This window comes from Zalophus californianus, chromosome 13 (genome assembly GCF_009762305.2).
Source record: "Zalophus californianus isolate mZalCal1 chromosome 13, mZalCal1.pri.v2, whole genome shotgun sequence".
Lineage (NCBI taxonomy): Eukaryota > Metazoa > Chordata > Mammalia > Carnivora > Otariidae > Zalophus > Zalophus californianus.
In genome coordinates, this window is record NC_045607.1 from 42987428 (window position 1) to 43002669 (window position 15242).

At 39.2% G+C, this 15242-nt stretch overlaps 1 long non-coding RNA gene across 1 annotated transcript; it reads right to left on the reverse strand.

The window, feature by feature from the left end:
* Positions 1-2142: 2142 nt before the first annotated feature.
* LOC113934483 lies at positions 2143-15221 on the reverse strand. The gene is made up of 4 exons (XR_003523694.1): positions 15114-15221; positions 14320-14383; positions 12998-13148; positions 2143-2199 (listed from the first exon to the last, which is right to left on the reverse strand). It is a non-coding gene; the product is annotated as an uncharacterized LOC113934483 (long non-coding RNA).
* Between the last annotated feature and the right edge of the window lie 21 nt (positions 15222-15242).

Consider the following 15242-nt stretch of genomic DNA (forward strand, 5'->3'; position numbering starts at 1 on the left):
AACGTGAAAATCAGAAATATCGATCTTGTGTTGGCATAAAGATGTTTCTACTGAAGTGAAATAGTTTCTGTAAAATTGTAGACTTGCTGTCCTAACACACATATCTGGTCCTGGAATTATCCTGTTCAGGAGACACACACAAGTGAAAATGACCTCTTTCAGTAAGCGGTTCCAACAGGATAGTTTTAGGGTATGGATGCTGGATTCCTCTATCTCAGGTTATCCAGGTTACTGAGGACTGAGACTCAATCTACCCTCCTCCTGCCCCCACCAGCAAACAGGGAGGACTCCATGAATGGGTGCAGCTTTGGACAGAGATGAGAAAAGGATGAAGCAAAAGAGGACTATGTCCCTGGGAACCAGTCGAAAATGGAAGCACTCAAAACATTTGTCCGAAATTCTAATGAACAATATGTGTGGGACATTAAACTGACATGCCAACTTTGTTTGCTCCATCACTGACTCTGGGTGGTGCCTGTTAACTAGCAAATGAAAGCATGGAGGCCCCAACATCTCTTCCCACTCCCAGGGTAGATTTAGGTCAGAGGGTAAGGGCTAGTATTCCTCATGAAGGCTTTTGCACTCTTGCTGAATAATGCCCCTGCAAAAGGTACATCCATGTCCAAATCTCTAGAAGCTATGAATGTCACTGTATTTGAGAAAAGTGTCTTTGCAGATGTAATTAAATTAAGGATCTTGAAATGAGGTTATCCTGTATTATGCAAGTGGACCCTAAATTCTTTGACACATGTCCTAAAGACAGAAACAGAGAAGGCAGTGTGAGATTGGAGGGGCAGAGGTTGGAGTAATGTGGCCAGGAGCCAAGGAAGCAAAGGAATGCCAATAGCCATCCAAAGCTGGAAGAGGCAAGAAAGGATTGTCCCCTAGAGCCTTTGGAGCAAGTACAGCCCTGCCAACACCTTGACTTTGGGCTTCTGGCCTCCAGAACTGTGAGAAAATAAAGTTCCATTACTATAAGTCATCCAGTTTGTGGTAATTTGTTATAGCAGCCCTAGGAAACTAATACAACCCCCAAATATGCCCTTGGAGACACTGCTCATCAGGAAGCATGCAATTCCCTACTGGATGAAAAATACTCATCCTTTGGTAAATTGTAGGCATTTATTTTTTCTCTGGGTGGCAAGTGGTAGAATATCTCCCCAGGGGAACACAAGAGACAGAGTACACCAGAGACAAGTCATTGCCCCTGCTCTCCTCATACACAGACCCCTCTGACAGACAAGATAGACACTTGAACTTTTTTTATGTCTAAACTATTTCACTGAATGAATCATTCTAGAAGTCTGGTAAATTCAAATACCTTAAAGTAGATGATAACTAATTTCTGACTGGTGAAAGGAGCCTAACCATTCCTGGCAATTACCAACTAATGTCTTTCAACTCAGTTTTACTGAAAATATAACTAATTACCAGGAATTATGGTGCTTCCTTTGCCTTTCCTGTATCTGCATCATTCTTATCTCATTTATCTCAGGCACACCTCCAGTCACTGCCCCATTTCTTTGCTCACTCAGCTCACTCAGGTCCTTATCACTCACAGAAACCTCTGCATCTGCTGGGTACCTGGAAGGGTTCAGCCTTCTTCTCTCCTCTCTCCCTGCTTGACTGGGCCCATGCCTTTCCCAACCCCTCCTCAACACTACTACCAGTCCCACTCATCTCCCTTACCTGCATCCACAACATAGAATCTTTCAAAAAGATATATAATCAGCAGGGAAATGCAAAGGCAAACAATAAGATATCACCTCACATCCATCAGAATAGCTACTATCCCCCCAGAAAAATAAAACAACCCCCCCAAAAAAAAACAGAAAATAACAAGCATTGGCAAAAATACAGAGAATTTGGAACGTTTGTCTACTGTTTGTCAGAACGTACACGAGGCAGGCAGTCATCGTAGAAAATAGTTTGGCAGTTCCTCAAAAAAAAAAATGGAAACAGAATTACCATATGATCCAGCCATTCCACTTCTGGTATATACCCAGGAGAGTTCAAAGCAGGGTCTCGGGCGCCTGGGTGGCTCAGCTGGTTGGGCGACTGCCTTCGGCTCAGGTCATGATCCTGGAGTCCCGGGATCGAGTCCCGCATCGGGCTCCCTGCTCGGCAGGAGCCTGCTTCTCCCTCTGACCCTCTTCTCTCTCGTACTCTCATTCTCTCTCTCAAATAAATAAATAAAATCTTTGGAAAAAAAAAAGAAAGAAAGCAGGGTCTCAAGGAGATATTTGTACAGCCATGTTAATAGCAGCATTATTCACAGTAGCTCTAAGGTGGAAACAACACAAGTGTCCATCAATGGACGAATGGATACACAAAATGTGGTTTATACATACAATGGAGTACTATTCGATCTTCCAAAGGAAAGAAATTGCACATGCTACAACATACATGAACCTTAGAGACATGAGGCTAAGTAAAATAAGCCAGTCATAAAAAGACAAATACTTTAAGTGGTATCTAGAGTAATGAAATTAATAGAAACAGAAAGTTGAATGGTGGTTGCCAGAGCTGGGAAGAAGAGGAAGTGGGAAGTTGTGGTTTATTGGGTACAGAACTGCAGTTTTACAAGATGAAAAGATCCTGGAGATTGGCTGCACAGCAATGTGAACAGACTTAATGATACTGTTATATACACTTAACAAAGGTAAATTTTGTTATGGATATTTTACCACAATAAAAAATAAAAATTAAGAAAGATATAAAATATTCCAAATACCTGGAAAAGCACAGAGAATAATACAACCACCTACTTAAAGCTCTTCTCCTGCTCTCTGTACCCCTAGCCCCTCCGCCTCCCAAAGTTGGTGTGCATCTAGGCCATGCATTATTCTTCTACTTTTACTTTTTATCTACCCCCTAGCAATATGTAGTGTTAACCTGATATATCTCAAAAATACAATGTTGCACGGAGAACAGCAAGTTGCAAAATACTATTAACGTACATTTTAAAGGCACACAAACACAAAAGGCAACTTTGAGAAGAAGTGACTGTCTTCACACCTATAGACTAGACTCTGCTAAAGTGAACCGTTCTCAGATTTAACTTCTAAAACAAAACTGAAATAATCTGCCTGCTTCTTGGTGAGCAGTGTCTGTAACCTCACACTTGAGGTCCTATTTGTGTTCCCTTGGCTCCTTGGTCAGATTGCTCACTGGATGCCCCTCCCATTCAGCCTGGCTAAGACCTTAGTCTTCCCAGCTGTGGCTTCACCTCCTGGCCTGGGCAACACAGTCATGGACAGCTTATCATAGATTTGATACCTAGCCCCGGGATCTTCCTGCCTGTGTGTTCACAGCCACAGATGCCCCAATACCTGGCATACCAGAGCATAATGGACAGGCCCTGGAGACTGCAGGGATTAACAGATAATTTTGAAAATATGCATTTTTATTTTAGGTTTATGTTAAAACATAGCTGTATGCATTATAAAAATACATGAACAATTCAACTATCAAAGAATCTAATAAAACACAAAAACTGAGACACAAAGCTGAGTATGTGGGCCCTTTTTATGTCAAGAAACTAGCAAGTTATCTGGTCATAAACATTATTTTACTTTTCATATTCATCCTCAACACAGTCAATGTGTGACTTAGATTACCCACTCCTGGTGATGGAAAGATTATTTCACTTTTGTATAGACTAGATCTTCAGTTTTTAATGAAGGCTTCATAGTCAAGTAATCTTACCTAAAAATCAGCAGAAAGCCAGAAGGATATGTGACAAGCTTAAATGTCTTTGCTCTTTACTTTTCTGCATTAGGAAAGCAATTTTTACAAGGCACTACAGTGCACTCTGTATATAGTCATTTTTGGTTTCTAATTGAATGCAATGGCATTGCTAAGCAGAAGCAAGGCAGATTGTGGTTTTGCATGTGTCCAACAAATACATCATTTTCTTATCAGGTGTCCTTATTTCCCTTACATATATCTCAAAAATGGAGTTCACTGTCTTCTGAAAATATAAAGACCTTTGACTTTATAACCTTATGCCTGGATCAAAACTCTACTCCAACACTCTTTAGTAATGGGCCCTGAGCAAATTGCTTCACTTCTCTGAGGCTCAATTAGTCACAGGTCTAACGAGGTTAATAAAACCCACCTGACTTGGACTGACCAGATGAGAAGTAACACACTCGAAGCACCTAGCACAGTGCCAGGCATAACATAGTTATGACCAAGGTGTAACAGAACTCTTTTTAAACCACTTCATGAAAATCAAATAAAGGTTAAGGATAAACTCAAAGAATCTATTAATTTGGTTTTTGTTACTTTTGTGTTTGTTCATTGGTTTGTTCCTGTTCTTGCTGATGTGATCGGTTGTTCTCTAGATTAACCAAATCAATCTACTGGGTTGGCTATTAACGTGGTCATGGCCATTTACAATTAATCCATATTTACGGTATAGGGATAGAAAAATTTTCCCTTCTTCCCTCTAAGTTCTTTGGCTGATCTAATAATTAAATTGACATAAGACAGATTAACAGAACAAAAAGAAATTTCATTTTGTATGTATAGGAGCCACAAAGATATGAGACTCAAGGGCAAATCGGGCAGTTGAGGCTTATATGCTATCCTGAGCTGAGAGATCAGATAGGGGCCTGAGACTTCAAAAGGGAGAAGGGTAATTCACAGAACAGTAAGAAGAGCAGATGTTTGGTAATTAGATGTTTGCCCTGCCATACAGATAGGTTATTCAGATAAAAATCTCACTCTGGTAATAACTCTCTTTCTGGGCCAGGCCCCCCTTAAATTCTTTTAGATAGCTGAGGAAGAGGTCAAAGTTTTTCTTAGGTCTGCTGGGTCTTGACTGACTTCAGCTCAAGATAATCCATATGCCAAAGTGGCATATTTTGGGGTAGCAAAACTGGCTCCCCTTCAAAGAATAACTACTGGGGGCACCTGGGTGGCTCAGTCATTAAAGCATCTGCCTTCAGCTCGGGTCGTGATCCCAGAGTCCTGGAATCGAGCCCCACATCGGGCTCCCTGCTCGGCAGGAAACCTGCTTCTCCCTCTCCCACTCTCCCTGCTGTGTTCCCTCTCTTGCTGTGACTCTCTCTGTCAGATGAATAAATAAAATCGTTTAAAAACAAAAACAAACAAAAAACAAAGAACTACTGGATGACTTTCTAGGAAAAAAAAGATGGAAGTTGGATCCCCAATTCACACTATACACCAGGATAAACTCCACATGGATCAAACATTTAAAACAAAACATGAAAGAACTATAAGAAATTGGAGAATTTTTTTATAAACTTAGAGAGGGAAGGCCTTTCCAACTATGACTCACAATTTAGGTGTCATAAAACAAACAAAAAAATATCAACCAATACAGCTACACAAAAATAAGACTAAGAAAAAAAACTATGTGTCAAAATCAAAAACCAAATAAAATACTAGGAAATTAATTACAACTAATTCTATAGACAAAGGGCTAATCTCTACAAGATGCAGTAAGTTGCTAGAAATTAAAAAAAAAAAAAACACCAAAAATCCAATAGAAAAACTGGGCAAAGTATAAAACGGGGGGGGGGGGAGGAAATACAAATGATCCTGAAACATATAAAAAGATTTCAATTGTGATCGCAATAAAAGCAATGCAACAATATACCACACTAAGTTACAATATTTCACCTAGCACATCTTCAAACATCCAAGTTTGATTAAACATCTGGTTGGCAAATTTGTGGGAAATATGGGCTCTTCATTCACTACTGGGGGAGTAAAATAATATAACACCTATGGAGGGAAATTTGGGGATATATTTAAAAACTATAATTGGATTTATCCTAGCAATCCTGCTTCTGGGAATTTATCTAAGGGTATACCTGTGCACTCAGAAAATCACGTGTTATTCATTACAAAATTGTTTGTAATAGCATCAACCGGGAAGCAATTCACATGTCCATCTAAAGGTGACTGGTTATATAACTATAGTTCAGCCACAGAATGGAATGTTCTGCAGCTTTTACAAAAGAACTAGGAAGACCTCTACACGCTGACAAAGAAGAACAGATGGTTGAATGAAAAAAGTACAAAACTGGCCACAGAGTATGAGAATCTTATCTAAGAAAGGAAGGTAATATGGATACATATTTGTATTTTCCTGAATTTTCATAAAGGGATACCAGATAGACACAAAAAATAAATAGAAGAAAGTGGTTTCCTACAAAGGGCAGGAGGAATATAGTGGATGGAGCTAGACTTGCCAGTGTATTAATTTTAATATCATTTGGATTTTTTAACATGTGAATGCATTATCTATTCATAAAATTAACTTCGATTTATTGATTGATTACCTGCTATGTAGAAAGCCTGGTGTTCAGCACTACAGTAACACTTTCAAACTAGCTACAATGAATATTTATAAGCATCTATGTGCTAGACATGATGCGTTGCACTCGCTGGTAGGAGGTGGGGGAGGAAGAGAATTCATGCTTTATAAGTTATATTGGAGTAAGGTCCCATCTCTGATTCTGCTTTCCCTCAGGGCCGACCATGAATATGATCTTAGGTGAGACAAAATACATACGGATAAAAAGATAACTATCAACAGTGCAGAACAGTGCTAACTAAATACCAAAGGAAAAATGTTCTAGATCAGACCAGGGAAACCCCATTGCCCAAACTGGTCCAGAAAGGCTTCAGAGAAAGCAGAACTTGAAATGTGTCTTGGGTATCATATAAATTAAGTTTTTTTCACAGAAGTTCTTCTGTAGAAAAAGCTTTTTTCAGAACCGTCCTGATTCTGATTTTTCAGAAGTGGGGATGGGGTGTGTGAGGAGATAAGAAGCACACGCCCCATCATTTCTACTCAACTTTCAAAAAGTGAAGAACACTGCAAAATTAGTTCTTCCTGGTCATCTTAGTCCTTCCTCAAAACAGAATTAGTACACGGAATTAAGAGTTGGATTGAAACTCAAAATTTAAAAAGTCTCACTTCTTCATTTTATTCCTTTCCAATTTAAAATTTTACATCATCCCAGGAAACTTTTCTCTCTGACAGCTTTCACAGACATTTTCTCTGCATAGGTTGGCCAGAATCAAGAGAGGAATTGTAAGTTTCTGTTCCTGTCCTACACTTACAAAGGGGTTTCACTTTGTAAATGCTCTTCCAGCTGCCACAATTAAAAGAGGGAACACAACCTTGAAGGAGTCATTTGTCAACTCTCAGGATTGTACTGTCCATTTATTACCTGAATGGCCACTTTGGCACAGCTTAGCTCGCCCCTGAATGCTCCCAGGAGGGGTACTCTCTACCACTGTCATCTTGATACAACTCTTCCAGGAAGTTCTTATGTTGAGATGGACAACCTATCTTCAACCCACTGGTTCTACTGCTAGCCTCGGAACCCTGCAGACAAGACAAACTCATCTCACAGAAGTTAAACTAGCCACTCCAAAAGAATCACCCTCCTTACATTAGTGTGGAGTCAGGGTATGGGGGTGGGGTGGGGGAGGGGAGTAAATAATGTGTTGTTGTTGCTGCTGTTTGGTTCTAAAAAAGCCCTGATCAGGTTTGCATTGAAGTTAATTAGGTAACAATATTTTGATTAATTGCAAAATAGGAATATTATAACATATTACCCTGAATGTACTATTTAGTCATCTAGTTGACCAAATTCACTTGAAAAATAATGTTTTCAGAAGTGCATCTTAAATGCAAAATAAGTTGAATGACTGTCTACTAAGCATGCACTCTGAAGTATTTCAGTAGCTCCCATTATTATAGGTCCAAGGTGCTCAAAGAAACAATTCAGAAGGGATAATCAAGAAACAGGCCTACTTCTCTCCCACCAGACTTATTATGGCCACAGAGAAATGAGGTCTTTGAACACATTCCTGGAGAATAAGACTCACTTTGAATAAAGTGCTGTCACCTAAGTTAGTAATACCCCGAGCAAGTTGTATGGCTCTCTGAGGAAAGAATTAGCCTACTCATTTGGGAATTTAGTGATGTTTGGAATGCAGAAAGTGACAATGAGGTTGGAAATGGATTGGCTTTGGGGCTTGTTCTGCTATATAAATAATAATGAACCTTTTCCAACAGGAAGTAATGTGAAATGAAAAAAAAAATCTGTCCCTAGAGTATAAAATTATCTCATAAACCAATTTGCATTTCTCCACTCCAAGCATATTTTCTGGGAGTTCTATGTAGAGAGAGAAAGCTGCTGAATGATAATTAATTTTAACAAGCACTTGGCAGACCGAGCGGGACAGTACACAAGCTGCCCTAGAGCAAGTACGAATTTGAACTCAACTTTTTACCATGTTTTTTTCCCACCATGACAATATGTAGGCATGAAAATGATCAGGACTTCAACTTTACTTTGTTCTTTCTTTTTTCTTCATTTGGATTTTTCTTTCTTTTAATTCAACTTGAATACACAAGCAGTTTACAAACACAGTTAAGAAATGTGGGAGATAAATGGATCTTGGTGTAGCAACACCTGAAGGGTATTAGGTATTTGTTATTCATCAAAGGGACCACTTGTTTTTCTTTTCTTTTTTCCCCATGTTCGGAAAAGAAATATACACATCTCCTGGCTTATAAGGTATAGTTCATTAGTGGAAAAAGTGCTTTAGAATGAGATCTTTATGTCATTTCCCATGCAGTATTTTCATTCTTTCTTAAAACACGACTTGGTAAAAGCAAGTGAGATCTTTGAGATGTGATCAGCAATGTTCCAGCACTACTTCTCTTTTACATCCCTGCACATGGAATACGGGCAAGCAAATAATGAGTCATTTCTGAAGAGGAAAATAAATTTTGAGAGAACTAATACTATGATTTGATAGTAATAACTTATCTCTCATCTATCCATCTAGTTTATTGTTCTATACTAAATTATTTATGCATGTCTGTAACTTTATAATTTATATGAAAAAGTGCAAAATCTTAACTATGGAAAAAAAGACATCCTGTAATTTCCCAAACAAGCTACTAAAAAGATGAATATCTCTCTACATATTTTCAGATGAAAAACAATGACATGATAATCCATCCCTCCTTATATTTTTGAAAACAGACTACCTGTGACTCAGTTGCTTGCTCTCACAAAGAACTAATTAACCTTCATGATTAACAACTCATCAAATTCCATTACTTCTATAAAGGCAATACTTTTTATCTTTCATATCAAATGTAAGCTCATAATTAATGCCATGTGTAAAATTGCAGGTTAAAAATAATGTGTCTGAATTTCTTATCCTCTTTCTTTGGAAGTATATGAAATGTTTACTCTACCTAGAAATCTTGATGCTTCAGTGGCCTGTTATTTTTGTCACCTACAAACATAATATTCAAATTAAGCTTTTCCTTATCAGGATCTCTCTTGATCATGTGCCACATTTGGAGCTTAGTAAATTTCTGCAAAGTCAAATCTATGTACCCACTGAAAGAATTTTCTTAATTTATTCTTGATTCTGATGGGAACTTTCTTAAATTGCACTCAACATTTACTCAGACTCTAACATAAGCAAGGCACTATGCCTAGAGGTAAGGGGCACACAGGTGAGTAAAATGAGGTCCTCAGGAAGCTTTTTAGATTAAAAGGACAAAGACTCTATTTACTTTATGTTGATAAAAGGGAGAGAGTTCTCACCTGGTTGCTAGCACACAAAGGTGTTAGTTACGGATCTGCCCCAAACTAAAGGTATGACCTTGAGAAAGCGTCTCTGTTCTTGCCCTCTCAATCTCTTCTTCATCTGTAAACCAGGCATTAGGATTATCTTTATTCAACAAACATCAATTGAGCATCTACCATGTGCTAATAGTGCTAACCTTAATGAGCAATTACCATGGGGCAGGTATCAGAGTAAACATTTTATGTGCATTATCATTTAATCCGCAAAGCAATCCCATTTTCTAGAGGAGGAAATTGAAGCTCAAAGATGGTAAGTAACTTGCCCAAGGATACAAAGTAGCTGAGCCAGGATTCAAATCTAAGGTTGGCCTGACTCCAAAGCTGATCCCTTTAATTTTTTTTTTAAGATTTTATTTATTTATTTGACAGAGACAGCGAGAGCAGGAACACAAGCAGGGGGAGTGGGAGAGGGAGAAGCAGACTTCCCGCGGAGAAGGGAGCCCAATGCGGGACCGATCCCAGGACCACAGGATCATGACCTGAGCCGAAAGCAGACGCTCAACGACTGAGCCACCCCGGCGCCCTAAAGCTGATCCCTTTAAACAGTACATCATGTTGTTGCCACCATCTCTAACAGTTTCTAATTTCTTTATTGTTTTTTATTTTAATCCCAGTGTAGTTAACATAGTGTTATGATAGCTTCAGGTGTACAATATAGTGATTCAACAATTCCATGCATTACTCAGTGCTCATTGTGGTAAGTGTACAAATAGATTCTAATTTCATTATTACATGGTTATTTACCCTAAACTTGTAAAATGTAAATACAAAGAGTTTGATTTTTACAGCGGAGGGGTGGAGGTTAAGGGTATACAACAGAATGTCACATTGATTCCAACCAGGGAAATCCAAGGAGATTGCCTGGAGGAGGCAGCATGTGGCTGCAGTTAATGAGATTCCCTCACACAGAATTGGAGGGGTAAGGGCATTCCAGGCCAAGAGAACTAGGTGAGTGGTCACAAAGCAGTAAACACTCATAGATCTGCAAGAAATTGTGGAAAGGGCAGTAAGAATGAGGCCCTGAAAATTCAGCTCAAGCCAGATTGTGGAGAGCTGTTAGTCATGCTAAGGACCCTGCACACTCTGGGAAATAGGCAGCTTCTGAAAGTTGTACATGAGAGTGGAATGATTAGTACCTTGTTTTGAGCTTATTTCTTTGTTTTGTTGTTTTTAATTATTTACAACCAGTGAGAACTGTTAGCAAGGCTGCCAAACACAAGATGAACATAGAAAACCAGTGACACTAAACACTAGCAACAAATAATTTAAAATGTCATTTTCAGAAGAAACAATTTGTAATAGCAACACAATTAAAATATAACTTGGGAAAAATCTCAAAAAATATGTGAAGTGTCTTTTACACAAAAATTATAAAGCCTGAGGGGCACCTGGGTGGCTCAGGCGGTTAGGCGTCTGCCTTTGGCCCAGGTCATGATCCCAGGGTTCTGGTATCAAGCCCCATGTGGGGCTCCCTGCTCAGTGGGGAGCCTGCTTTTCCCCTGCCTGCTGTTCCCCCTGCTTATGCTTGCTCTCTCCCTCTTTCTCTCTCTGTGTCAAATACATAAATAAAATCACTTTTAAAAATTATAAAACCTAATTAAAAAATATATGAGAAGTTGAAGTAGAGAAATATGCCATCCTTATAAATGGAAAGACAATAAATTGGCCTATAAATTGAATGCAACTCCAATGAAAATCTCACAGAGCTTATTTGTAGTAGAGGCCAGTCAGTCCTTATAGTCACATGGAAAAGAAAGGGTCAGTTTTGTCAAGATAATTTTGAAGAAGAAAAAGGGTAGATGTCAAAACCCCACAGATGTCATATTAAGAGGTACAAATTTCCTGCTATAAAACAAATAAGTCACAGAGACTTATTTGAGAAGGTCAGCATAGGAATACAGTCAATAATACTGTAATAACTGTGTGGTGACAGATGGTGACTACACTTATCGTGGTCAGTAACAAGTACTATACGGAACGTCGAATCACTATATTATACTCCTAAAACTAATTTAACATTGTATGTCAACTGTATTTCAATAAAAACAAACAAAAAAAAACAGATGTCAAACATTTTAAAACTAGGTGACCTGAGATTGCCCCAAGGACAGTTACGGTTTTCTATTTCTTTTTTGGGTTAAAGAAATAGTGTGGAGGGAGGGAGTAGGAAAGATGACACTGATGACAAAAAGACAGGAGCTCCTCACCCACTTTAAATCAAAGTGACCCTGAACCTTAAACACAGTGGTTCTGACTCATAAAGTCAAAAGCTGTTTTCAAAAGAAGCCCTCACAAGATAGGGGCCTGGAAGTTGGAATAAAGTTTCAATCAGCCAGCTGGCATGTACTAATCACCGGATATGTGCCGAAAACAAAGGAGCTAGAAGATGAAATTGTAAGCACAGCACCCTGGGTAGAGGCAGAAGTCACACATGAAATAACTAGAGAAACCACTTTTAAAAGCAACACACTAGTAAGTGTAGTCAAGTACAAGTATAAACGAGAAAATGCTGAGAGCTGCCTGGGGGGTGGGGGGGAACCACAGGCAGACCAGCTCAGGGAGACCTTGTGAAACAGGCCTGGGAAGTGTGTGGCTATAGGAGTCACTGTGGTTGAATGCTACTGGTCCCCTGCCACTCTCGCATTCTAGCAGGACAGCACCAAAACTATCACTCTGCACTACCCATTGCATCTAAATTCCATCAAATTATGACAAACTTAACAAGATGTAACTTCAAAATCTGCCTTCCTCTGTAAGAAACTGGCTAAGGATTTGTCTAAGATTTAAGAAATTGGTAGGCCTGTCTTCCTACTTGTTGTTCTCTTTCTTGGTGTACGTCTTATGATGCTGCAATTGGTTAGGAATTTCTTCTTCCTGGGGATTCTTTATCTTTGGCCTTAGATCATTCACAACTATTGCTTGTGGGGTACAGAGCGCCAGCAGGGAGGAAGAAACAGAGGTTAATACCTGGCGGAGGATGTGATTCCTCTCACTGAGAAGCTTATTGTTTAAAGAATGGTGAGTCCCAGAAGGACGTGAAAATATACATGAGATCGCAATGTTCCCTCACAGGAGTGCTGCCTACACTGTGCATCATTAGAAGAGACATGGACCCACTAGGGCTTTCTAAACCATTTATATCACACTGGCTCAAAGAACCAACTTAATATATCCAATAACCAAAGTTCCTGCTACAAGTACCTCACCTCAGTTGGGTGTTGGCTCATTCATATTCCAGCCAAAAGGTAATGTACCATAAAGTGCATACTGATAAGTCTCTAATGATTAAGGCAACCACATAAATCTCATTACTTAAAAGAAATTAAACTCACTGTGGTTTATATAGCAGTATTCCTCATCCATGTCCGATGTCAGATAGTTCGCATGCCAGTCACAGTTAAATATAATTTGCTGTAATCCTGGTAAATGGGAGGTAATCAAGAAGTCCTCAACTCCAGCTCCGAAGCAGCACAGAAGACATTTCTGAAATACATTAATAAAGAGTGGGTGGGGAGAAGGCTTCCTGACAATAACCGACATCTGTTATGTATCAATAATGTTCCCTGGGTTCTGGTTTCTATTTATTAGAATTATAAATATGTACACAGTTTAAGAGATTTATCTGATGTTTCTTATTTTTTCTGTTATCCTTGCATGGTTACTAAAATTGAGATTAGAGCCACCATTTCTTGAACGTGCTATTCTAAATCCTTAGCTTACTTGATCTCCGCTCAGCCTCACATCAACCCCATGAGAAATTATTCTGCTTGCCACTTTGTAGCTAAGGAATCTGAGGCAAAATAAGTCACATGCTGCCTGAAGTCTCACAATTAATTAAAGGCGAAGACAATACTTACACTAGCTCTGATTCCATAGCCCAACCTCTTTAACTATTCACTGCTCCCCTGGTTGTAGATACTTTTTGTATGATTGTTCATTAATATGTGGATAGGTGGATAGCTCAAAAATTTCTAAAGATAGTCTGGGGATTCTGGTTGGAAATAGAGGACTAGGAATCTTACTTGAAGAAATATTTCAATAGCACAATTTCATTTTCACTAGATGGCAAGTTATTTGGGGTGGTTTATTTGGGCTGATTAACCGAGTTTAGAGGAGGTAAGGGTTAAAGGCCTCCCAAGCCATCCTTTGGTGCTGCTAATGTAGATCACATTACTATGTATTTAGTATCATTTTCTCTTTGGTTCCCTGAAGAAGGGCTATCTGTCCTATTTCACACCTTCAAATGTAAAATGTTATACCATATAAGTACTATGGATCACAGTACTAAGTCATAATTACTTTTTCCCTATTGATTTTTTTGCTGTGATCCACTGAAAGACATAGAAGCTACTGCTACACAATGCCTAAATAATTGATTACATGTGGGGGAAAAAATTCACATCCACTAGCCACAAAACATCACATGTACAGAGCCGCTTTAATTATATATCTTATTTCTAATGGTCATGCAGAATTTAGAAAGCACAGTTGTTCTGAAGTTGATATCACACAAAAGCCCAAACCTGTTGGAGACTAGGGATACTATTTTGAATACAGGCAAAATTTTGAAGTACAAAAAACTGTTTTGGGCACTATATTCCTTTCCCAAGCACTTAACCCGAGTCTCAATTTTACTCTAAACTGGGTTTGTTACCTGAGAAGAGCTGTCATCAACTTAGTACCAGCCTAACGTCCTCAGGTCTCAGCGGGCTCTGAAACTGCACAAAACTGGATGATGACATCTATACCCTAGATATGTTAGGAGAATTCAACACAACTCTTTACCTAGACTAAGGAGCACAGTACCAGACACAAAATAGGCACTAGATAAATGGTAGTTATTTGGTGCTATAAGCATATACAGCGCTGACTGGGTAAGGGGTCTAATTCTGCAGAGGGAAGAGGTTTGAGGGAGTCATTTGTGTATTTATTCTTCCTTTTCTTCCTCAGTGAATGATAAAGATGTGCTGTATGATTTTTAAAGATGAAAAATGTTAAGTGCCATTCATCTGTAGCATGAATATATACACTTGCAGACCAAAAGACTAACTCGGTTTTTAGAAGTAAATCATACAGCACATAATATACAATGGTGCGTTATCAAAGGCTTAAAAACCCCAATTCGTCCACCCACACTGTGCAACTAGCAAACATGACATTTGGAAGTGTGAAAATCAAGCTTACGAAAACGTTTACACGTGAAGACAAACTTGTGGTGACTACGTACGTATTGTTGAAAAAGGAAATTACCTAACCAGACTTGGGGTGGAGTCACAGCCCACTTAATTGTGTCATAAGGAAAAAACAAATCCATTAATTCAACACACACTTGTTGAGCGCCCACTACCTGCCAAGCACAAACAAAACCATTCACAAATACCAGCTGGGCTTGCTCGCGGCGGGCAGCCTTCCCCACTAAAAACAACACTATCTCGGCTAACACCTTACTCAACATTTTCACGAAACACGTCATGGAACAAAGGGATGGAGCAAGCTTGGCCCGCCCCCTTCCACAGGCCTCGCGCGTTCACGCAATCGCAACTCGAAAACTCCAAAACGAACCTACGGCGTCCCACG